Genomic DNA, 25,610 nt, shown 5'->3' on the forward strand with positions numbered 1-25,610 from the left:
CGAAAGTATGTTATTGGAATAAGTGGGCTTTGTTGCCACCTGCTGGACTACTGAGAACTTGTTTGGCTAAGTAGACATGAAAAGCTTTGGTTTATAATGTATTAAGTGGGCATTTGTTGGTGTGCTCAAATTCAAAGTAAGGGTTTGTGACATTTAAGGGCAAATGGAAGGAGGGTTATAACTTCTTGGTAGGCGACTTTGCAGAGAAGGCAGATTTTGTGGTAACTTGCATTTTTGTAGCTATACTCTTGAGCCTCTTGCAAAAAGTGTTAGTTGTCATATGTTGCATCTGCTCTACAGGTAGGGTTTATGTAAAAGTATTACTGAAATATGTGAGAATACAAACATTTTACCTCACACCTGCGCCATATATTGACGTCGCGAGCACTGTGCATCATATATACAGCCTACATCAAACTTCTCGCGACAGATTTATTTCTACCGCGAGAGCGAGAGCAAAACTCACAGTGGAGGAGAAGAGAAAATGGAAGGTTGTGTAGGCTTCGTCTTATGATAGGACACAACTGGATAACCAGAAAGGTATTGTTTAAAACAATTATCGTTAGATTAACGTATGCCATTATATATTACAACAACAGTTTGTTAGATGCAAGGTAGCCAAATGAATTTACATTTAAAAAAGGGTCACGCGGTAAGGCTTCTTGACCCTGGCCTGTGCATAGGTCAGTAAGCTAGCTACCGCTACTAGTTAGCATATGTTATGGATAGTAAATTAGTGTGCTGCTGTGTTCTTTTGGGTTTTGTATTAATACTGGATGGTTGGTATGGTAGGCAAATATGCCCCCTTCACATTTTTTGTTATACTGCTAGCCATAACACTATACGCCGCTTGGCCAGCAAGCTAGTTTAAATTATACGTTGTCTTTTTTACAACCAAATCTAAAGAAATATGTAAATTGAGCCCCACAGTGGACGTGTCATAATACACCCATGAAACCTCGCGGTCAAACCTGAAATGGTTCCAATCGTTTTTTCACAATTTTAAAACTACAATATGTATCCAAATGCACATAGACATTTGAGTTATAGATCTGTCATCTGTCATTCTCATTGAAAGCAAGTCTAAGAAGTGCTAGATCTGTTCTATGTGTGCTATTTCTATGCTTCCAGTGCTTACGTTTTGTTTTTGTATTTTCTTACTTGTGGTTTTGAACACCAGCTTCAAACAGCTGAAAATACAATATTTGAGTTATGGAAAATGTATTTCACAGCGGTTTAGATGGTACAATCATTCGCTAAACTAAACTTGCTTGTTTTGTCACAAACTGAAATTAGGTAAACTAATAAAATGTTATCAACCACGAAATGGTGGAGCGATTTCTGTATAGTGCATCTTTAATTTTATCCATTGTGGATTTTAGAAACACTTCAAATAAGGGCAGTGTTTTGTGTAGGCTTAGCCTGGCGTGACGTTTTGATAAGTGTAAATCCTTTGGACAAGGTGACTTATCAATATATTAGGCTCTATTTACTCTGATTAGAACATTCTAGTTAGCATCAAAGTAGACACCCTGCAAGTAATCTCTAGCTGACACCTTTGCTGTCAGCTACTAGCTACCTTGATACCAAAACAACGATGTATATTGAACATTTTAATTTACTGTTCCATATTTTATTTAACTAATATTTGTTGTCTTATGAATTTGGACTTGTCTTGTACAGAAAACTATGCTAGTAGCAGTCAGATATTTATGTGCCATGAATACTCGGCTAGTTTTTTCAAAGAAGCTATATACCTACCTACCTAGATATTTCATACTAGTCCTGTGTAGCTCAGTTGGTAGAGCATGGCGGTTGCAACGCCAGGGTTGTGGGTTCGATTCCCACGGGGGACTAGTATGAAAATGTATGCATTCACTACTGTAAGTCGCTCTGGATAAGAGCGTCTGCTAAATGACTAAAAATGTAATATTAGCAACATATACAGTGCATTCGGAAAGTATTCAGACCCCTTTTCCCACATTTTGTTATGTTACAGCCTTATTCTAAAATTGATTAAATTGTTTCCCCCCCTCATCAATCTACACACAATACCCCATAATGACAAAGCAAAAACAGGTTAAAAATTAAAAGACCAGAAATATCAAATTTACGTAAGTATTCAGACCCTTTACTCAGTACTTTGTTGAAGAACCTTTGGCATCGATTACAGCCTCGTCTTCTTGGGTATGACATTACAAGCTTGGCACACCTGTATTTGGGGAGTTTCTCCCATTCTTCTCTGCAGATCCTCTCAAGCTCTGTCAGGTTGGATGGGGAGCGTCACTGCACAGCTATTTTCAGGTCTCTCCAGAGATGTTAGATCGGGTTCAAGTCCGGGCTCTGGCTGGGCCACTCAAGTTCATGCAGAGACTTGTCCCAAAGCCACTCCTGCGTTGTCTTGGCTGTGTGCTTAGGGTCGTTGTACTGTTGGAAGGGTAACCTTTGCCCCAGTCTGAGCTCCTGAGAGCTCTGAGGCAGGTTTCCATCAAGGATCTCTCTGTACTTTGCTCCGTTCATCTTTCCCTCGATCCTGACTAGTCTCCCAGTCCCTGCCGCTAAAAAACATCCCCGCAGCATGATGCTGCCACCACCATGCGTCACCGTAGGGATGGGGCCAGGTTTCCTCCAGACGTGACGCTTGGCATTCAGGCCAAAGAGTTCAATCTTGGTTTCATCAGACCAGAGAATCTCATTTGTCATGTTCTGAGAGTACTTTAGGTGCCTTTTGGCAAACTCCAAGCAGGCTGTCATGTGCCTTTTACTGAGGAGGGGCTTCTGTCTGGCCACTCTAACATAAAGGCCTGATTGGTGGAATGCTGAAGAGATGGTTGTCCTTCCGGAAGGTTCTCCCATTTTAACATTTTAGTCATTTAGCAGATGCTCTTATCCAGAGCGACTTACAGTTAGTGAGTGCATACATTTTCATACATTCCCATCTCCATAGAGGAACTCTGGAGATCTGTCAGAGTGACCATCGGGTTCTTGGTCACCAAGGCCCTTCTCCCCAGATTGCTCAGTTTGGCCGGGCGGCCAGCTCTAGGAAGAGTGTTGGTGGTTCCAAACACAGTGTCGAGGCCACTGTGTTCTTGGAGACCTTCGACTCGGCAGAAATGTTTTGGTACCCTAACCTCGACACAATCCTGTCTCGGAGCTGTACGGACAATTCCTACGACCTCATGGCTTGGTTTTTGCTCTGACATGCACTGTCAACTGTGTTATATAGACAGGTGTATTCCTTTCCAAATCATGTCCAGTCAATTGAATTTACCACAGGTGGAATCAAGTTGTAGAAACATCTCAAGGATGATCAATGAAAACAGGATGCACCTGAGCTCAATTTCGAGTCTCATAGCAAAGGGTCTGAATACTTATGTAAATGAGGTATTTCAGTCTTTCTATTTTGAATAAACGTAGAAAAATGTCTAAACCTGTTTTCGCTTTGGCATTATGGGGTATTGTGTGTAGATTGAGAAAAAAATATATAAGTAATACTTTTTTGGAATAGGCTGTAATTTAACAATGTGGAAAAAGTCAAGGGGTCTGAATACTTTCTGATTGCACTGTGTATATATATATATATGTAAAATATATTTGTAAAATATATTTTCCTTTATTTTCCCCTAACCCTACCACCCCGCCACTAATTGGAATAAACTAATGGTCAACAACACTTAGTCTTCTACTTCCAGCTTATACATAATATGCACATTTTACGGACACAATGTATTTTATAGTAGTTACCTTTTTGTTTGTTTTTAATCCCATCCTGCAGCTAATCTGCTAGAGAACAAGCTACCCTCAGATACCCTCAACCCCTCCCATCTATCTCTGAGGACCATCTATTTACCATCTATTTTTACCTGTGCTGTTTCACAAAAGTTCTGAACCTTTCTATTCTCATAGTTTCTACAGATTGTAAATTAAATAAACATTTTTGCTAATAGAATTATTATATTATTGATCGATTGGACTATGACTTTTCAAATCACCCAGCAGTGCTATTTGCAGAGTTGGCTCCAGGTAAATGTTGCAATTCTTCAGCCATTCCTGGACCTGCGACCAAAAACAAGCTACATATGGACATTACCAAAACAAATGATCTAATGATTCTCTCTTCCCAGCAAAATCTGCAGAGCTTGGATGGTTGTATCCCATATACAGTGGGGGAAAAAAAGTATTTAGTCAGCCACCAATTGTGCAAGTTCTCCCACTTAAAAAGATGAGAGGCCTGTAATTTTCATCATAGGTAATTGAGAATTTTTTTTCTCCAGAAAATCACATTGTAGGATTTTTAATGAATTTATTTGCAAATTATGGTGGAAAATAAGTATTTGGTCACCTACAAACAAGCAAGATTTCTGGCTCTCACAGACCTGTAACTTCTTCTTTAAGAGGCTCCTCTGTCCTCCACTCGTTACCTGTATTAATGGCACCTGTTTGAACTCAAAACTTTCCTTTTCAACTCTTTTGGCATGGTCAATAGTTATTTTTTGATTAATATTACTTTTGAGGTACTATTAGCACAGTTTTTGCCATCCAGCTGGTCCTATTGCAAGAGGATAGTGAGGACTATAGCAGTGGTTTTTATACTTTTCCTCGTTAAGATTTGGTTCAGGTGATCACCTAATCAGTACCTAATTCAGTAGAATGAGGTGTGCCTGTGTTGGAATTCAACAGACACTGGAATGGAATGGCTGTCATACAGTGAGGGGAAAAAAGTATTTGATCCCCTGCTGATTTTGTACGTTTGCCCACTGACAAAGAAATGTGATCAGTCTATAATATTAATGGTAGGTTTATTTGAACAGTGAGTGACAGAATAACAACAAAAAAATGCAGAAAAATGCATGTCAAAAATGTTATAAATTGATTAGCATTTTAATGAGGGAAATAAGTATTTGACCCCCTCTCAATCAGAAAGATTTCTGGCTCCCAGGTGTCTTTTTATACAGGTAATGAGCTGAGATTAGGAGCACACTCTTAAAGGGAGTGCTCCTAATCTCAGTTTGTTACCTGTATAAAAGACACCTGTCCACAGAAGCAATCAATCAATCAGATTACAAACTCTCCACCATGGCCAAGACCAAAGAGCTCTCCAAGGATGTCAGGGACAAGATTGTAGACCTACACAAGGCTGGAATGGGCTACAAGACCATCGCCAAGCAGCTTGGTGAGAAGTTGACAACAGATGGTGCGATTATTCGCAAATGGTAGAAACACAAAATAACTGTCAATCTCCCTCGGCCTGGGGCTCCATGCAAGATCTCACCTCGTGGAGTTGCAATGATCATGAGAACGGTGAGGAATCAGCCCAGAACTACACGGGAGGATCTTGTCAATGATCTCAAGGCAGCTGGGACCATAGTCACCAAGAAAACAATTGGTAACACACTACGCTGTGAAGGACTGAAATCCTGCAGCGCCCGCAAGTCCCCCTGCTCAAGAAAGCACATATACAGGCCTGTCTGAAGTTTGCCAATGAACATCTGAATGATTCAGAGGAGAACTGGGTGAAAGTGTTGTGGTCAGATGAGACCAAAATGGAGCTCTTTGGCATCAACTCAACTCGCCGTGTTTGGAGGAGGAGGAATGCTGCCTATGACCCCAAGAACACCATCCCCACCGTCAAACATGGAGGTGGAAACATTATGCTTTTGGGGTGATACAGAGCAGAATTCATGGTTCCTTCTATTATCAGAGAATTCTACAGGAGAATGTCAGACCATCCGTCTGTGAGCTGAAGCTGAAGCGCAGCTGGGTCATGCAGCAAGACAATGATCCAAAACACACAATCAAGTCTACATGAAAATTGCTAAAAGGCAACAAATTGGAAGTTTTGGAAACTTGTCTGGGTCTTTCAGCATGACAATGATCCCAAACACACCGCCCGGGCAACAAAGGAGTGGCTTCGTAAGAAGCATCTCAAGGTCCTGGAGTGGCCTAGCCAGTCTCCAGATCTCAACCCCATAGAAAATCTTTGGAGGGAGTTGAAAGTCCGTGTTGCCCAGCGACAGCCCCAAAACATCACTGCTCTAGAGGAGATCTGCATGGAGGAATGGGCCAAAATACCAGCAACAGTGTGTGAAAACCTTGTGAAGACTTACAGAAAACGTTTGACCTGTGTCATTGCCAACAAAGGGTATATAACAAAGTATTGAGAAACTTTTGTTATTGACCAAATACTTATTTTCCACCATAATTTGCAAATAAATTCATTAAAAATCCTACAATGTGATTTTCTGGATTTTTTTTCCTCATTTTGTCTGTCATAGTTGACGTGTACCTATGATGAAAATTACAGGCCTCTCTCATCTTTTTAAGTGGGAGAACTTGCACAATTGGTGGCTGACTAAATACTTTTTTCCCCCACTGTATATACAGTGCTATGAAAAAGTATTTGCCCCCTTTCTAATTTTCTCTACTTTTGCATATTTGTGATACTGAATGTTATCAGATCTTCAACCAAAACCTAATATTAGATAAAGGGAACATAAGTTAACAAATGTTGTTACTGTGGAATGCAGTGTTTGGTTTTCGCCAGGCATAATGGGACCCATCTCGTCCAAAAAGTTGACTTAAGTTTGCCAAAAAGCACCTGGATGATCATCAAGACTCTTGGAAGAACGTTCTATGGACAGATGATTCAAAAGTATAACTTTTTGGACGACATGGTTCCAGTAATGCCTGGCAAAAACCAAACTCTGCATTCCACAGTAAGAACATCATACCAAAGGTCAAGCATGGTGGTGGTGGTGTGATGGTTTGGGGATGCTTTGCTGCCTCAGGACCTGGACGACTTGCCTTAATAGAAGGAACCATGAATTCTGCTCTGTATCAGAGAATTCTACAGGAGAATGTCAGACCATCTGTCTGTGAGCTGAAGCTGAAGCGCAGCTGGGTCATGCAGCAAGACAATGATCCAAAACACACAATCAGGTCTACATGAAAATGGCTAAAAAGCAACAAATTGGAAGGTTTGGAATGGCCTAGTCAAAGTCCAGACCTAATCCCAATTGAGATGTTGTGGCAGGACTTGAAACGAGCAGTTCATGCTTGAAAACCCACACGTCACTGAGTTAAAGCCGTTCTGCATGGAAGAGTGGGCCAAAATTCCTCCACAGCGACATGAGAGACTGATCAACAACTACAGGAAGCATTTGGTTGGAGTCATTGCAGCTAAAGGTGGTACAACCAGTTATTGAGTGTAAGGGGGCAATTACTTTTTCACACAGGGGAATTGGGTGTTGCATAACTTTGTTTATGAAATAAATATGTAATTGTTGTGTTATTTGTTCACTTATGTTCCCTTTATATAATATTAGGTTTTGGTTGAAGATCTGATAACATTCAGTATCACAAATATGCAAAAGTAGAGAAAATTAGAAAGGGGGCAAATACTTTTTCATAGCACTGTATATGTGTGTATGTATACAGTGAGGGAAAAAAGTATTTGATCCCCTGCTGATTTTGTACGTTTGCCCACTGACAAAGAAATGATCAGTCTATAATTTTAATGGTAGGTTTATTTGAACATTGAGAGATAGAATAACAATAAAGAAATCCAGAAAAACGCATGTCAAAAATGTTATAAATTGATTTGCATTTTAATGAGGGAAATAAGTATTTGACCCCTCTGCAAAACATGACTTAGTACATGGTGGCAAAACCCTTGTTGGCAATCACAGAGGTCAGACGTTTCTTGTAGTTGGTCACCAGGTTTGCACACATCTCAGGAGGGATTTTGTCCCACTCCTCTTTGCATATCTTCTCCAAGTCATTAAGGTTTCGAGGCTGACATTTGGCAACTCAAACCTTCAGCTCCCTTCACAGATTTTCTATGGGATTAAGGTCTGGAGACTGGCTAGGCCACTCCAGGACCATAATGTGCTTCTTCTTGAGCCACTCCTTTGTTGCCTTGGCCGTGTGTTTTGGGTCATTGTCATGCTGGAATACCCATCCACGACCCATTTTCAATGCCCTGGCTGAGGGAAGGAGGTTCTCACCCAAGATTTGACGGTACATGGCCCTGTCCATCGTCCCTTTGATGCGGTGAAGTTGTCCTGTCCCCTTAGCAGAAAAACACCCCTAAAGCATAATGTTTCCACCTCCATGTTTGACGATGGGGATGGTGTTCTTGGGGTCATAAGCAGCATTCCTCCTCCTCCAAACACGGCGAGTGAGACTGGTGTTTATTGCTTCTTTAATCAGCAGAACAGTTTTAAGCTGTACTAACATGATTACAAAAGGGTTTTCTAATGATCAATTAGCCTTTTAAAATGATAAACGTGCCATTGGAAAACAGGACTGATGGTTGCTGATAATGGGCCTCTGTACGCCTATGTAGATATTCCATAAAAAATCAGCCGTTTCCAGCTACAATAGCCATTTACAACATTAACAATGTCTACACTGTGTTTCTGATCAATTTGATATTTTAATGGACACATTTTTTTTTAGTTTTTTCGAAAACAAGGACATTTCTAAGTGGCCCCAAACTTTTGAACGGTAGTGTGTATATAAACTCAGCAAAAAAAGAAACGTCCTCTCACTGTCAACTGCGTTTATTTTCAGCAAACTTAACATGTGTAAATATTTGTATGAACATAACAAGATTCAACAACTGAGACATAAACTGAACAAGTTCCACAGATATGACTAACACACATTGAATAATGTGTTCCTGAACAAATGGGGGGGGGGGTCAAAATCAATAGTGACAGTCAGTATCTGGTGTGGCCACCAGCTGCATTAAGTACTGCAGTGCATCTCCTCCTCATTTACTGCACCAGATTTGCCAGTTATTGCTGTGAGGTGTTACCCCACTCTTCCACCAAGGCACCTGCAAGTTCCCAGACATTTCTGGGGGGAATACCCCTAGCCCTCACCCTCCGATCCAACAGGTCCCAGACATGCTCAATGGGATTGAGATCTGGGCTCTTCGCTGGCCATGGCAGAACACTGACATTCCTGTCTTGCAGGAAATCACGCACAGAACGAGCAGTATGGCTGGTGGCATTGTCATGCTGGAGGGTCATGTCAGGATGAGCCTGCAGGAAGGGTACCACATGAGGGAGGAGGATGACTTCCCTGTAACACACAGCGTTGAGATTGCCTGCAATGACAACAAGCTCAGTCCGATGATGCTGTGACACACCGCCCCCAGACCATGACGGACCCTCCACCTCCAAATCGATCCCGCTCCAGAGTACAGGCCTCGGTGTAACGCTCATTCCTTTGACGATAAACGCGAGTCCGACCATCACCCCTGGTGAGACAAAACCGTGACTCGTCAGTGAAGAGCACTTTTTCCTGTCTGGTCCAGCGACAGTGGGTTTGTGGCCATAGGCGACGTTGTTGCCGGTGATGTCTGGTGAGGACCTGCCTTACAACAGGCCTACAAGCCCTCAGTCCAGCCTATTGCGGACAGTCTGAGCATTGATGGAGGGATTGTGCGTTCCTGGTGTAATTTGGGCAGTTGTAGTTGCCGTCCTGTACCTGTCCCGCAGGTGGGATGTTCGGATATACCGATCCTGTGCAGGTGTTGTTACACGTGGTCTGCCACTGCGAGGACGATCAGCTGTCCATCCTGTCTCCCTGTAGCGCTGTCTTTAGGCATCTCACAGTACGGACATTGCAATTTATTGCCCTGGCCACATCTGCAGTCCTCATGCCTCCTTGCAGCATGCCTAAGGCACGTTCACACAGATGAGCAGGGACCCTGGGCATCTTTCTTTTGGGGGTTTTCAGAGTCAGTAGAAAGGCCTCTTTAGTGTCCTAAGTTTTCTAACTGTGACCTTAATTGCCTACCGTCTGTAAGCTGTTAGTGTCTTAACGACCTTTCCACAGGTGCATGTTCATTAATAGTTTATGGTTCATTAAACAAGCATGTGAAACAGTGTTTAAACCCTTTGCAATGAAGATCTGTGAAGTTATTTGGATTTTTACTAATTATCTTTGAAAGACAGGGTCGTTAACAAGGGCCGTTTCTTTTTTTGCTGAGTTTATATACAGTGCCTTGCAAAAGTATCCATCCCCCTTGGCGTTTTTTCCTATTTTGTTGCATTACAACCTGTAATTTTAAAATGATTTTTACTTGGATTTCATGTAATGGACATACACAAATTAGGCCAAATTGGTGAAGTGAAATTTAAAAAATAACTTGTTTCAAAAAAGTCTAGAAAATAAATAACGGAAAAGTGGTGCGTGCATATGTATTCACCCCCTTTGCTATGAAGCCCCTAAATAAGATCTGGTGCAACCAATTACCTTCAGAAGTCACATAATTAGTTAGATTGCACACAGATGGACTTTATTTAAGTGTCACATGGTCTGTCACATGAAAATCAATTTTAATTCCAGGTTGTAAGGCAACAAAATAGGAAAAATGCCAAGGGGGTGAATACATTCGCAAACCACTGTATGTATATGTGTAAATAACATTCTATTGGTTGCAATAATTTTGTATAGTAATTTAAATTAAAAAATGTAAAGTTTGGAATTCGGCGTCGTTTTGCATGTCAGTTCATAAACCATGTGCCATGGAATCGGTACGTCAATCTCTTCCCAACTATTTTGCAATCTATATGGCACAGCTGTCCATTTTTTGGTCCTGAAATGAAACTGGTATACTTTTTTTTATTTATCACAATTTTCTTTAACCAATTTTGGTCTTTAATGAAGGGCCGACAGACAAGTAACTTACTGTTTCCCCCTTCCACTTGCCTCTTCCATTTTTGCGGTAATGCTGCAATTAGTTGGTTGTAATTTTTGGTAGAGCAGATATTTCCATATTTTATATGTATGTTAGCTGCATGTGTGACAACTCCACCAGTCCTATTCATGATATCATTTAGAAAGATTAAACCTTTTTTTTTTTTTTTATGTTTAAAAAAAATCAACTAGTATATTTGAGTTGAACCATAATATTTGTTGTATTATTTGTTCTGTCTTTTCTGGTGGATTAAACTGAAATTGCAACCAACTTTCTATGGCTTGTTTTAAAAATAGCGATATTTTGGAGATTATTTAATTTTCAAATAACCGAAAGTGAGAGTTTGTAATCTGAATAAAGGGAAAAGGCAGTTCTTGAACATGGGGTGAGACATTCTTACTAATCTGCTAGAGAACCAGTTCGGATTGATGTATAACATGCTGACTACACCGCCCGCGTCCCGTGTGCGAGCGTTGCAAAATTAATGTACACATGTTATTCAATCATTGCACCCACACTGCTTGCGCGCGTCTGCATAGCCAGGCGCTAAAAACTTGGTTCTATTTGTGACGCTTGACGCGCTGAAAGTCCCGCCTCTCCTCGTTGGTTTTTAGGAGCATATACCCACGTGGGTGGTGTGGTCAGCATGTTATACTTCAATCCAAACTGGTTCTCTAACAGATTAGTCCAGTTGGTGGTAATGCACCTTAAAGTTGGTTGCCAACCGCCATATAAAGTCCAAAGAAGAAGACGAAGCCTGAAGGAGGAGAGATTACTAGAAACAAACTCCGTTTACCCTTTTAACTGTGGATTAATTGTCGGAGTAGAGGACCTTGTGCAATTCAGGTAAAATAACAACACAACGTTTATTTCCCAGGACAAATTAGCTAGCAACAACAAGCTAGCTAGGTAAATTGCCATAAATGTTTAATGCTTTTCGACCTGTCTACAAATTAATATACAGTGGGGGAAAAATAGTATTTAGTCAGCCACCAATTGTGCAAGTTCTCCCACTTAAAAAGATGAGAGAGGCCTGTAATTTTCATCATAGGTACACGTCAACTATGACAGACAAAATGAGAAAAAAAAATCCAGAAAATCACATTGTAGGATTTTTAATGAATTTATTTGCAAATTATGGTGGAAAATAAGTATTTGGTCAATAACAAAAGTTTCTCAATACTTTGTTATATACCCTTTGTTGGCACTGACACAGGTCAAACGTTTTCTGTAAGTCTTCACAAGGTTCACACACACTGTTGCTGGTATTTTTGGCCCATTCCTCCATGCAGATCTCCTCTAGAGCAGTGATGTTTTGGGGCTGTCGCTGGGAAACACAGACTTTCAACTCCCTCCAAAGATTTTCTATGGGGTTGAGATCTGGAGACTGGCTAGGCCACTCCAGGACCTTGAAATGCTTCTTACGAAGCCACTCCTTCGTTGCCCGGGCGGTGTGTTTGGGATCATTGTCATGCTGAAAGACCCAGCCACGTTTCATCTTCAATGCCCTTGCTGATGGAAGGAGGTTTTCACTCAAAATCTCACGATACATGGCCCCATTCATTCTTTCCTTTACACGGATCAGTCGTCCTGGTCCCTTTGCAGAAAAACAGCCCCAAAGCATGATGTTTCCACCCCCATGCTTCACAGTAGGTACGGTGTTCTTTGGATGCAACTCAGCATTCTTTGTCCTCCAAACACGACGAGTTGAGTTTTTACCAAAAAGTTATATTTTGGTTTCATCTGACCAAATGACATTATCCCAATCCTCTTCTGGATCATCCAAATGCACTCTAGCAAACTTCAGACGGGCCTGGACATGTACTGGCTTAAGCAGGGGGACACGTCTGGCACTGCAGGATTTGAGTCCCTGGCGGCGTAGTGTGTTACTGATGGTAGGCTTTGTTACTTTGGTCCCAGCTCTCTGCAGGTCATTCACTAGGTCCCCCCGTGTGCTTCTGGGATTTTTGCTCACCGTTCTTGTGATCATTTTGACCCCACGGGGTGAGATCTTGCGTGGAGCCCCAGATCGAGGGAGATTATCAGTGGTCTTGTATGTCTTCCATTTCCTAATAATTGCTCCCACAGTTGATTTCTTCAAACCAAGCTGCTTACCTATTGCAGATTCAGTCTTCCCAGCCTGGTGCAGGTCTACAATGTTGTTTCTGGTGTCCTTTGACAGCTCTTTGGTCTTGGCCATAGTGGAGTTTGGAGTGTGACTGTTTGAGGTTGTGGACAGGTGTCTTTTATACTGATAACAAGTTCAAACAGGTGCCATTAATACAGGTAACGAGTGGAGGACAGAGGAGCCTCTTAAAGAAGAAGTTACAGGTCTGTGAGAGCCAGAAATCTTGCTTGTTTGTAGGTGACCAAATACTTATTTTGCACCATAATTTGCAAATAAATTCATTAAAAATCCTACAATGTGATTTTCTGGATTTTTTTCCCCTCAATTTGTCTGTCATAGTTGACGTGTATCTATGATGAAAATTACAGGCCTCTCTCATCTTTTTAAGTGGGAGAACTTGCACAATTGGTGGCTGACTAAATACTTTTTTTCCCCACTGTAGTTGGTTCAGAGTTCATTTTGATATTTCAACCTGTGTGGGTGGACAAGATCACGCGGATGCACGCGAGCGGTGTGGTCAGCATGTAACTGTTGTATGACTGAAGCCTTTAGTGAGAGGTCTAATGCTTTAATATTTAATCATTTCTGCCCTCCGAATTCAAATTCAGTATATAAATAGGACCATTTAATTTTGTCTGGCTTGCTGTTCCAAATAAAATGGAATATTTTTTGCTCATATAATAAAAAAATCAGGTCGCTAGGTGTAGGCAAGGCCATCAGCAAATAGGTAAACTGGGATATGACTAAAGAGTTATTCATGGTGATTTTCCCACAAATAGACAGGTATTTTCCTTTCCATTGTAGCAAGACCTTATCTATTTTTGCTAACTTTCTATTAAAATGTATTGTAGTGAGATCTTTCTTTCGGGATATGAATACTGAGTACGTCCACATCACTGTCAGACCATTTTATTGGTAAACCTCACGGTAACGTAAAAGTTGTATTTTTTTTTTAGTGATCCAATACGTAATATAGTACACTTATCATAATTTGGTTGTAATCCAGAGAGGTTAGAAAATTTATATATATACTCAATGAGGCTGTGGAGGGATCCAAATTGTGGATTTAAAAGAAAACAACATGAATCATCAGCGTACAATGACACCTTTTGTTTTTAAACCCTTGATTTCTAGCCCCTTGATATTATTGAATGATCAGATTTGAATAGCTAACATTTTGATGGCCATAATAAATAGATATGCCGATAGTGGAAACCTTGTTTTAATCCTCTTGACAGTTTAATACTTTCTGAGAAGTAGCCATTATTTACTATTTTACACCTAGGGTTACTATACATAACTTTAACCCATTGTATGAGAGATTCTCCAAAATTTGAAATATTCTAGGCATTTACAGTGCCTTTGGAAATTATTCAGACCCCTTCACTTTTTCCACATTTTGTTACGTTAGAGCCTTATTCTAAAATGGATTACATTTAAAAAAAGGAATCATTCTACACAAAATACCCCATAATGACAAAGCGAAAACAGGTTTTTAGAAATGTTTGCAAATGTATTAAAAATAGAACTGAAATACCTTATTTATATAAGTATTCAGACCCTTTGCTATGAGACTTGAAATTGAGCTCCGGTGCATCCGGTTTCCATTGATCATCCTTGATGTTTCTACAACTTGATTGGAGTCCACCTGTGGTAAATTCAATTGATTGGACATGATTTGGAAAGGCACACACCTGTCTATATAAGGTCCCACCGTTGACAGTGCATGTCAGAGCAAAAACCAAGCCATGAGGTCGAAGAAATTGTCTGTAGAACTCTGAGACAGAATTGTGTCGAGGCACAGATCTGGGGAAGGGTACAAAAAAATGTCTGCAGCATTGAAGGTCCCCAAGAACACAGTGGCCTCCATCATTCTTAAATGTAAGAAGTTTGGATTGATGTATAACATGCTGACTACACCGCCCACGTCCCGTGTGCGAGCATTGCAAAATTAATGTACACATGTTATTAAATCATTGCACCCACACTGCTTGCGCGCATCTGCATAGCCAGGCGCTAAAAACTTGGTTCTATTTGTGACGCTTGACGCGCTGAAAGTCCCGCCTCTCCTCGTTGATTTTTAGGAGCATATACCCACGTGGGTGGTGTGGTCAGCATGTTATACTTCAATCCAAACTGGTTCTCTAACAGATTAGTCCAGTTGGTGGTAATGCACCTTAAAGTTGGTTGCCAACCGCCATATAAAGTGGTCAGGGAGCTGACCAAGAACCCAATGGTCACTGACAGAGTTCCTCTGTGGAGATGGGAGAACCTTCCAGAAGGACAACCATCTCTGCAGCACTCCACCAATCAGGCCTTTGTGGTAGAGTGGCCAGATGGAAGCCACTCCTCAGTACAAGGCACATGACCGCCCGCTTGGAGTTTGCCAAAAGGCACCTAAAGGACTCTCAGACCATGAGAACCAAGATTCTCTGGTCTGATGAAACCAAGATTGAACTCTTTGGCCTGAATGCCAAGCGTCACGTCTGGAGGAAACCAGGCACTGGGAGACTAGTCAGGATCGAGGGAAAGATTAACGGAGCAAAGTACAGAGAGATCCTTGATGAAAACCTGCTCCAGAGCTCTCAGGACCACAGACTGTGGCAAAGGTTCCCCTTCAAACAGGACAACGATCCTAAGCACACAGCCAAGACAACACAGGAGTGGCTTCGGGACAAGTCTCTGAATGTCCTTGAGTGGCCCAGCCAGAGCCCGAACTTGAACCCGATCGAACATCTCTGGAGAGACCTGAAAATAGCTGTGCAGCGACGCTCCCCATCCAACCTGACAGAGCTTGAGAGGATCTGCAGAGAAGAATGGGAGAAACTCCCCAAATACAGGTGTGCCAAGCTTGTAGCATCATACCCAAGAAGACTCGAGGCTGTAATTGCTGCCAAAGGGGCTTCAACAAAGTACTGAGTAAAGGGTCTGAATACTTATGTAAATGTATATTTCCTTTTTTGCAATACATTTGCAAAAAATCTAAAACCTGTTTTTGCTTTGTCATTATGGGGTACTTTATCAAAAGCCTTTTCAAAGTCAACTATTAATACCAGGCCTGGTTTCCTAGATTTTTCAAAGTGTTCTATTGTTTCCAGTACTTTTCTTATATTATCTCCAATGTATCGTCCATGTAAGAAACCTGTCTGATTAGGATGAATAATTTCCGACAATACCTTTTTAATTCAATGCACTATGCACTTTGCTCAAATTTTTGCATCACAACACTGAAGTGTAAGGGGCCTCCAATTTTATATTCACCACTTCGGTCCTGTTTCAGTAATAATGAAATCAGACCTTCTTGTTGAGTATCTGATAATCTACCATTTTTATAGGAGTGGTTAAAACGTGCTAATAACGGTACATTAGTACATCAGAAAAGGTTTGGTATACCTCAACTGGTATACCATCCAACCCTGGAGTTTCCCCGGACTTAAAGGCTTTAATTGCATCAAGAAGTTCCTCCTCTGTAATTTGGCCTTCACTTGAGTCTTTCTGTACAATTGTTAATTTTACATGATTAATAGAAAAAAAATCCATACAATTAACTTCGGTTAATGGAGATGGAGGGGACTGAAACGAGAACATAAGCTTAAAGTACTTTGTTTCCTCTTTCAAAATATTGTTTGGTGAATCATGGGTGACTGTCATTTGTAACAAGTTTCAGTAAATTATTTTTGGTAGCATTTCTACGTTGAAGATTAAAAAACAATTTGGTGAATTTTTCCCCATATTCCATTCAGTTCGCTTTATTTTAAAAATATATTCCACTTGATCTTTCTTGAAGTTCCTCCATCTTATTCTGTGCCTCTATGGTACAGTTGTATTGCTGTCTGTACTGTTAGTCCTTCTATTTCCTTTGTTAATATGGACTCTTGACCTAAATTGCTTTTGTATTGAGTATTGAATTGCATGGCATCTAAAGGCACATTTTAAATCGTGTCCCATACAATAAGGGGATCTGCTGTACCTATGTTATGTTGGGGGGAAAAGTCAGTTATACATTTAAAAACAAGTTATCATCCAATAGGCTTTGATTACATTTCCAATATCCTCGCCCACGTGGAAATTCTGTAAGAGTAATTTATATGCCAATTATTTGATGGTCCCATACCCATGTTTTACCAGATCCTCTTCTCCTTCAGCCAGTAGAGGTCTTTATTTAATCCCTTATCATTTCTGCCAACTATATGAACAAGGTGAAATCTTTCAATTCATAGTGTCCGAATGCACTGCTGTATTAAAGCAGTTCAGAACTAACTTGTTGACATGTTCTGTTGCAGATTCAAAGCCAGATTAACTCATTGCAGAATGTATCCATAGTCATGAATGAATAAGCATATTTACAAGAATGCACCTAGTCACCCATCATTCATGTCAAACACCTGAACTCCAACAATTACATTGTTTTAAAGAAATCGAAATGGTAAACAATGCATACATATGCCTTTTATGCATAACATATAAACATCTGACTTGAAGTAAAAATGACATTTATTCATCAATGCCACAAACCTGAGACATCGAAGAGCACTATTATTACTATCTGAGTATCTATCACACAGCTTCTTCTGCTTTTCCATTTGAGGAATTAGACCAGCGCAAATAACACAATGTAAACAGCATATTGTGATTTGGTGGGTGAGTTTCAAATGGAAAAACTGGATGCGTAAAGTAGGTATTATATAAAAAGTGTGTTTCTCAACAGAATGAGAAACACACTTAACAGACTCAAAACAAGGAAGCCATGCCTAAAACGCAGCTATAATAACACCGTTCTTGTCAATTTAACAACACTTTTTAAAAACGTGTTACGGAGTCTAGATGTTATCATATCAGGAGAAGAACAAGTGAAGGAAACAGCATAGGGAAAATGGGTGAAGGTAAGGTGGGTTTATAGAGATAAGATGGAGCGTTCCAAAGTGTCAGAAGTTGAGGGACCATGAGGCATAAAAAGCATAGTGTGGAATAAGGGGTCGCTAAAGAGATGGTTGGCCATGGAATAAACATAAAATGGGGTGCTGGTGTGCTTCTGCACCGCTTTTTAGGTTGTTGTCATAAATATCCGGCCAATGTCCCTCTGCATTATTCCGTCTTCGTTTGTCTTTGAATCACAATATTAAAGATGATGAGTGATCACAGCATGAGCCACAGACAATACAACTTAGGCATTGAGGAGAGCATTTTGTTGACAACATGGTGGTTTACACTATGTCTACTGTGTGTGAATGATGGAAGAATTTTACCCCAGCTGTAGGTCCATTTGAGTGTGTGTGGTCACTTAGGCCTGCACATCAACCAGTACTGGGACCATTGGAGACTTGGGATGCTTGCTCTCAAAGTGCTGCTTGAATGTCTTCGGGTCTGCACATATAAAGGTCAAGTACAAAATGGAGGAAGTTACAATCTGTGGCTTAGATTGAAATCAAAGTTGACACATGATAAACTAAGCAATACGATGCAACAAACTGCTATACATATGAAAGACTGTACCACACAGGCCAGTCCAATAGCCTACACATGGAGAGGAACCTAAAGGCACATACAGTACATTTTACATTTACATTTTAGTCATTTAGCAGACGCTCTTATCCAGAGCGACTTACAGTTAGTGAGTGCATACATTATTTTATTTTGGTACCAACCAATACTACTCACCCAACAGACAGGGCAGGTGTACTGTGGACCAGTGCTGCCTTGGCTTCTGGTTCGCAGCTGCTCCCTTCTTAGCAGCCAGCGCCATGGCATCGGTCAACAAGTTCAACTTGAGAGTGGAGCATGCGTTATACAGTGCCTTCAGAAAGTATTCACAAGCCTAAATAAGTTCAGTAGTAGAAATGTGTTTAACAAGTCACATAATAAGTTGCATGGACTCTGTGTGCAATAATAGTGGTTAACATGATTTCGAATGACTACTTCATCTCTGTACCCCTCACATACAATTATCTGTAAGGTCCCTCAGTCGAGCAGACATTGAATATCCCTTTGAGCATGGTGAAGTTATTAATTACACTTTGGATGGTGTATCAATACACCCAGTCACTACAAAGATATAGGCATCCTTCCTAACTCAGTTGCCGGAGAGGAAGGAAACCGCTCAGGATTTCACCATGAGGCCAATGGTGACTTTAAAACAGTTAGAGTTTAATGGCTGAGAGAGAGAACTGAGGTTGGATCAACAACATTGTACACAGAACAAAAATATAAACGCAACATGTAAAGTGTTGGTCCCATGCTTCATGAGCTGAAATAAAAGTTCCCAGACATTTTCCATATGCACAAAAAGCTTATTTCTCTCAAATCTTGTGCACAAATTTGTTTACATCCCTGTTAGTGAGCATTTTTGCCTTTTGTCAAGATAATTCATCCACCTGACAGGTGTGGCATATCAAGAAGCTGATTGAACAGCATGATCATTACACAGGTGCACCTTATGCTGGGATCAATTAAAGGCACTCTAAAATGTGCAGTTTTGTCACACAACACAATGCCACAGATGTCTCAAGTTTTGAGGGAGTGTGCAATTGTCATAAGCCGCCTTCGTCATTTTAGAGAATTTGGCAGTACGTCCAACCGGCCTCACAACCGCAGACCATGTGTAACCACGCCAGCCCAGGACCTCCACATCTGGCTACTTCACCTGCGGGATCGTCTGAGGGGGGGTCTGTAATAAAGCCCTTTTGTGGGGAGAAACTCATTCTGATTGCCCTCAGGGGCCCACCCATGGCTGCGCCCATGCCCGGTCATGTGAAATCCATAGATTAGGGCATAATGAATTCATTTCAATTGACTTTTTTCCTTTTATGAACTGTAACTCAGCTAAATCTTTTATTTGGTTCATTTTTGTTCAGTATAGTTACTCCACAATACTAATCTAATTGACAGAGTGAATAGAAGGAAGCCTGTACAGACTAAAAATATTCCAAAACATGCATCCTGTTTGCAGTAAGGCACTAAATTAAAAAGAAAACAAAAAATATGGCAAAGAAATTAGTAAGTGCTAAATACAAAGCGTTATGTTTGAGGCAAATCCAACACAAAAAAAACACTGAGTACCACTCTTCATATTTTCAAGCATTGTGGTGGCTGCATCATGTTATGGGTATGATTGTCATTGGCAAGGACTAGGCAGTTTTTTTTAGGGATAAAAAGAAACGGAGATAGAGTTAAGCACAGGCAAAATCCTAGAGGAAAACCTGGTTCAGTCTGCTTTCCACCAGACACTGAGAGACAAAATCACCTTTCAGCAGGACAATAACCTAAAACACAAGGCAAAATATACACTGGAGTTGCTTACCAAGATGACATTGAATGTTCCTGAGTGGCCAAGTTACAGTTTTGACTTAAATCTTCTTGAAAATCTATGGCAAGACCTGAAAATGGCTGTCTAGCAATGATAAACAACCAATTTGGCAGTGCTTGAAGAATTCTTAGGAGAATAATGGGCAGATGTTGCACAATGCAGGTGTGGACAGCTCTTAGAGACTTACCCAGAAAGACTCACAGGTGTAATCGCTGCCAAAGGTAATTCTAGCATGTATTGACTCAGGGGTGTGAATACTTATGTAAATGAGAGATTTCTGTCTTTATGGGGTATTGTGTGTAGATGGGTGAGAATTAATAATTTTTTTATCCATTTTGAATTCAGGCTGTAACTCAACAAAATGTTTAAGTCAAGGGGTATGAATACTTTCTGAAGGCACGGTATATCAATAACCCCCCCCAATTGTACCCAGAGTACAGAATAATGACTTAAACGGATGGATAACTCCTGATCTGAATGGCAGGAGTATGTATAAGATTTTGTTCCAGCCCATACCTGATTACAAATCATAGCCTATCGCCGTGATTCGGTATGTTGATTATTTAAGTTGGTGTTAGAGCTGGGCTGGGACAAAACCCTTCACTCACTCCTGCTCTTCACGACTTCCTGCAATGACTGAATCAGACCAAAGCAGGAGAATAGTGTTACATGTTGAAACCACTTACCTAGTTGATAGGTGATAACTCAGGCACACCCATTGGTTCTGGAATAGAGAAGGTGCAAATAAGGTTTGCAATTTGGCATCAATAACATGACAGTAATTCTACCTCAAAAACAAATGTGTGAATATCAATTCATTTAAAACCCACCATAGCAGGTTGGACTAAATAAGGTTACATAACCTTGCCTACTAGCTATACTAATTATCTGCTGTCCAGAGGGTAACAGAAAACATATCCATGTTTTCCGGCAGTAAAGTAAGAACACTGTTGACTCGAGAGGATGCTAATCAGTCTATCTCTGAAACCTCTCAAAAAGCCAGACTAAAATAATACAGCTAGCTAGGGTAGCTACAAGTCAAGTAGTACTTAAATTAGGCTACCCAAAGACACAAACATTATCAAGAACACCTAGCCCTAGCTTCACCATCTAAGTTAGCTAGCTAGTTAACTAGCAAGTTAAACTGTTGGTTTATACAAGCTAAACTTGTTTTTATTAATTTCTTATGCATTTCAATGGCTAGACAAATAGACGGCTAATGTAGCCATCTAGCCAGGCTAATGTTGCAAACCATGAGCTAGCTACCTAGATAACAGGCATTTTCAATTTCAAACTTGCCCAAGACAGTTCACAGAATTGTCAATTTTAACAACTTCAGCCAATTTATTAATTAATTAATCCAGAGATTTTTTTTACCTTCGCCTCGATTTGTCAGTCTCGTCCAGATCATCATGGTACTGGTGAGTTACGTGAAGTTTGAGGCCGGCATTTTGTAGTTCTGTATGATAACCACATTAGCAGCTAATTAGCATTTCATTTATGGGGGGTAAATACAGGCAAATACGTCCTTTTTAGAAACTGCAAAGCTCTCAGTATTGTGATACAGGTCTTTAGATGTTGTACACATTAAATTGTCATTCCTAACTTTATCTGCAACGTTGTATTCCATTTTGTTGCTACTCGAGCAATACCTCTCCGTCCATTCTACAGGTAACTGCCAAAATAAAGGAAACACTTGAGTAAATGAGGTCAAATCAAATATTTGATAACTGTGTAAATCTCTCTCCAACAAGATGACTTTTATCAATACAGTGAGGGGGAAAAAGTATTTGATCCCCTGCTGATTTTGTACGTTTGCCCACTGACAAAGAAATGATCAGTCTATAATTTTAATGGTAGGTTTATTTGAACAGTGAGAGACAGAATAACAACAACAAAATCCAGAAAAACGCATGTCAAAAATGTTATAAATTGATTTGCATTTTAATGAGGGAAATAAGTATTTGACCCCCTCTCAATCAGAAAGATTTCTGTCTCCCAGGTGTCTTTTATACAGGTAACGAGCTGAGATTAGGACCACACTCTTAAAGGGAGTGCTCCTAATCTCAGTTTGTTACCTGTATAAAAGACACCTGTCCACAGAAGCAATCAATCAATCAGATTCCAAACTCTCCACCATGGCCAAGACCAAAGAGCTCTCCAAGGATGTCAGGGACAAGATTGTAGACCTACACAAGGCTGGAATGGGCTACAAGACCATCGCCAAGCAGCTTGGTGAGAAGGTGACAACAGTTGGTGCGATTTCTTTGTAAATGGAAGAAACACAATAACTGTCAATCTCCCTCGGCCTGGGGCTCCATGCAAGATCTACCTCGTGGAGTTGCAATGATCATGAGAACGGTGAGGGATCAGCCCAGAACTACACGGGAGGATCTTGTCAATGATCTCAAGGCAGCTGGGACCATAGTCACCAAGAAAACAATTGGTAACACACTACGCCGTGAAGGACTGAAATCCTGCAGCGCCTGCAAGGTCCCCCAGCTCAAGAAAGCACATATACAGGCCCGTCTGAAGTTTGCCAATGAACATCTGAATGATTCAGAGGAGAACTGGGTGAAAGTGTTGTGGTCAGATGAGACCAAAATGGAGCTCTTTGGCATCAACTTAACTTGCCGTGTTTGGAGGAGGAGGAATGCTGCCTATGACCCCAAGAACACAATCCCCACCGTCAAACATGGAGGTGGAAACATTATGCTTTGGGGGTGTTTTTCTGCTAAGGGGACAGGACAACTTCACTGCATCAAAGGGACGATGGATGGGGCCATGTACTGTCAAATCTTGGGTGAGAACCTCCTTCCCTCAGCCAGGGCATTGAAAATGGGTCGTGGATGGGTATTCCAGCATGACAATGACCCAAAACACAAGGCCAAGGAAACAAAGGAGTGGCTCAAGAAGAAGCACATTAAGGTCCTGGAGTGGCCTAGCCAGTCTCCAGACCTTAATCCCATAGAAAATCTGTGGAGAGAGCTGAAGGTTCGAGTTGCCAAACGTCAGCCTCGAAACCTTAATGACTTGGAGAAGATCTGCAAAGAGGAGTGGGACAAAATCCCTCCTGAGATGTGTGCAAACCTGGTGGCCAACTACAAGAAACGTCTGACCTCTGTGATTGCCAACAAGGGTTTTGCCACCAAGTACTAAGTCATGTTTTGCAGAGGGGTCAAATACTTATTTCCCTCATTAAAATGTTGTTGTTATTCTGTCTCTCACTGTTCAAATAAACCTACCATTAAAATTATAGACTGATCATGTCTTTGTCAGTGGGCAAACGTACAAAATCAGCAGGGGAACTGTCACAAGAATTTTGTTATCTCAATGGTTGAAGTCAACTACTTCTTAAATCTTTGAATAATTCCCAGAGGTGTAAATCTCTAGTTTAAATAATGAATTAAACAAAGACCCCTTTCTGCAATGGTCAGCCTTTATTCATGAGAGCGCTCTGCCACAAAATGGACGTACAATCTTTTTATACACACACGTCAGAGGAAAGATCCCACCCTGCTTTAGGCGGGTTGTATTTTTCCACTGTACACATCTTGTAAGCTCACAGCTGGGTTTAGCTCATGTGGTTATCCTCTGCTCTCCTGACCATCAGGTCACACATACACACACACACACACACACACACACACACACACACACACACACATGTTCTTATCATAGCCCACTCCTTGCTTGGGCAGGCTGCATTTTTTCTCTATTCCCATACATAGTTATCGCTGTTCTCACAATATCCTGCAAGCCTTTCACTCCCCTTCCCTGTGTGGGGACATCGTTTTTGGAACCGGTCTCCTGTTATTGGTTTAAATCGTTTTGCACTTCTGCTTGCCTAATTACAAGACACAAATACTCTGTTGCTGGGAAAATGTGCATCTTATATAAACACATTTGATTAACTGTCTAAGCTCTAGTCTGCTAATAGTTATACATTATTAGTTTAACTGAGGGTGTGACATTTTAGTCATATCTTACTCACACATTTCTTTATCAATCCACCCTTTGACTAAATTTCACACACATTTAAAATACATTCTTATAAAATTAAACACACAACAAGGCATACATTTTGTTTTGCATATAAAATGAATCACTCGTATGAATCACACAGTAAGAATACAATTTGTCTTGCATGCTATCAAATTTTACTTCCAACCATAACTCTCCTTGTTAGGATTTTCACTATAACTTTCATTGAAAAGATAGTATACTAAACATGAAATCGTCTGCATCCTCCATCAGAGCGGGAGGCATGTAGCGTTCATTCCATTGGTCTGAGTCTGGAATGGGTCCATACCTCACCATCTGTTGGGTCACTGCTTTCTCCAGAGACCTGAACACAAGACCTCTCACACATGGGATTAGGCAACATCCACATAACACCAGCATGAACATCCCAGCCAAAGCCGCCCCCAACACAGTTGCTACAGTAGTTTTCCATTTTCCAAACATGTTATCAAACCAACCAGTTAGTGAGTTGTCAATGCCAGAATTCTCAGCCAATTCGTTTGCCAGCATGGTGAGTCCCTGTAGAGCCTTGGTCACTGACCCATCAGGTGTTGTATTATTGGGGATGAAAGTACATCACATAGATCCAAACATAACACAAACCTCGCCCCTCTCAGCCGAAAGCATATCTAAAGCTATTCTGCCATGCCATTGAGCTAGTTGCCGCTGTCTGCTCAGCCAATCCCTTTATCGCATCACGAGTGTGGTTAATAAATCTCTGCTGGTTGTAGTAGATGTAATTTAAAAGACTTGACTCAAACCCAGGCGCGATCTGATTCCTAGCTTTGAATTCTTCTGGAACCCCTCAAGGTACTCCTATCCCATCGATATATATCCTCTCATCAAAGGATCCCGGAAGGAGGTCTCGCTTTCTACGCGACAACCCACCAGTCTTTGACCTGTTAGATTGTTTGATGAGAGTGAAAGGCATTACCATCTGAGCTAACGCACAGGTTCCAGTCCATTTGCATGTAGTCTGGGCCACAGTCTGTTACCACCACACAACCACCAGATGTCAGCGCGGGCCTGATTTTTGTTCCTAAAATCCTCTGGCTGCAACAAAGAGGAGAGATTAGCCATGGTCTCTTTAGTTGTGACATCCTCTGTGTGGGAGCAGGAGCTAAGATGCCCTACCCAGTACCCTATCTTATCCATCCTAGAAAAGCAATAATACGCCTCCACTGATTCTTCAAAAGGGGGTAATCTAGGTCTAGGAGACTTTGATACTGGGGATACAGATAGTGCAAGTTAACACGACTCATTCACCACATTCCCAAGTGGTTTGAACAATTTAACCATGCAGGATAAACCTGACGGAGTGTTAAAGCCAGTCAAAGGGAACGGAGTAGTGGTTAACCTAGGTTTAGCTGTTCCACAGACGTAACAGTCCTCCTTGGACATAGTTCTTGCCGTATACTGTATCCATTCCAACCATAGATTCG

The 25,610-nt window shown here is 41.0% G+C and overlaps 1 protein-coding gene across 1 annotated transcript in view; it reads left to right on the forward strand.

The window, feature by feature from the left end:
* Nucleotides 1–27: 27 nt before the first annotated feature.
* Nucleotides 28–25,610, forward strand: part of LOC121538536 (death-inducer obliterator 1) — an 82,313-nt gene continuing 56,730 nt past the window's right edge. Inside the window, exon 1 of the mRNA XM_041846659.2 lies at nucleotides 28–540. The gene's annotated coding sequence lies outside the window, so the exon portion shown is untranslated. The remainder of the gene's footprint in view (nucleotides 541–25,610) is intronic.

Source organism: Coregonus clupeaformis, chromosome 24, assembly GCF_020615455.1.
Source record: "Coregonus clupeaformis isolate EN_2021a chromosome 24, ASM2061545v1, whole genome shotgun sequence".
In the NCBI taxonomy this organism is placed as follows: Eukaryota; Metazoa; Chordata; class Actinopteri; order Salmoniformes; family Salmonidae; genus Coregonus; species Coregonus clupeaformis.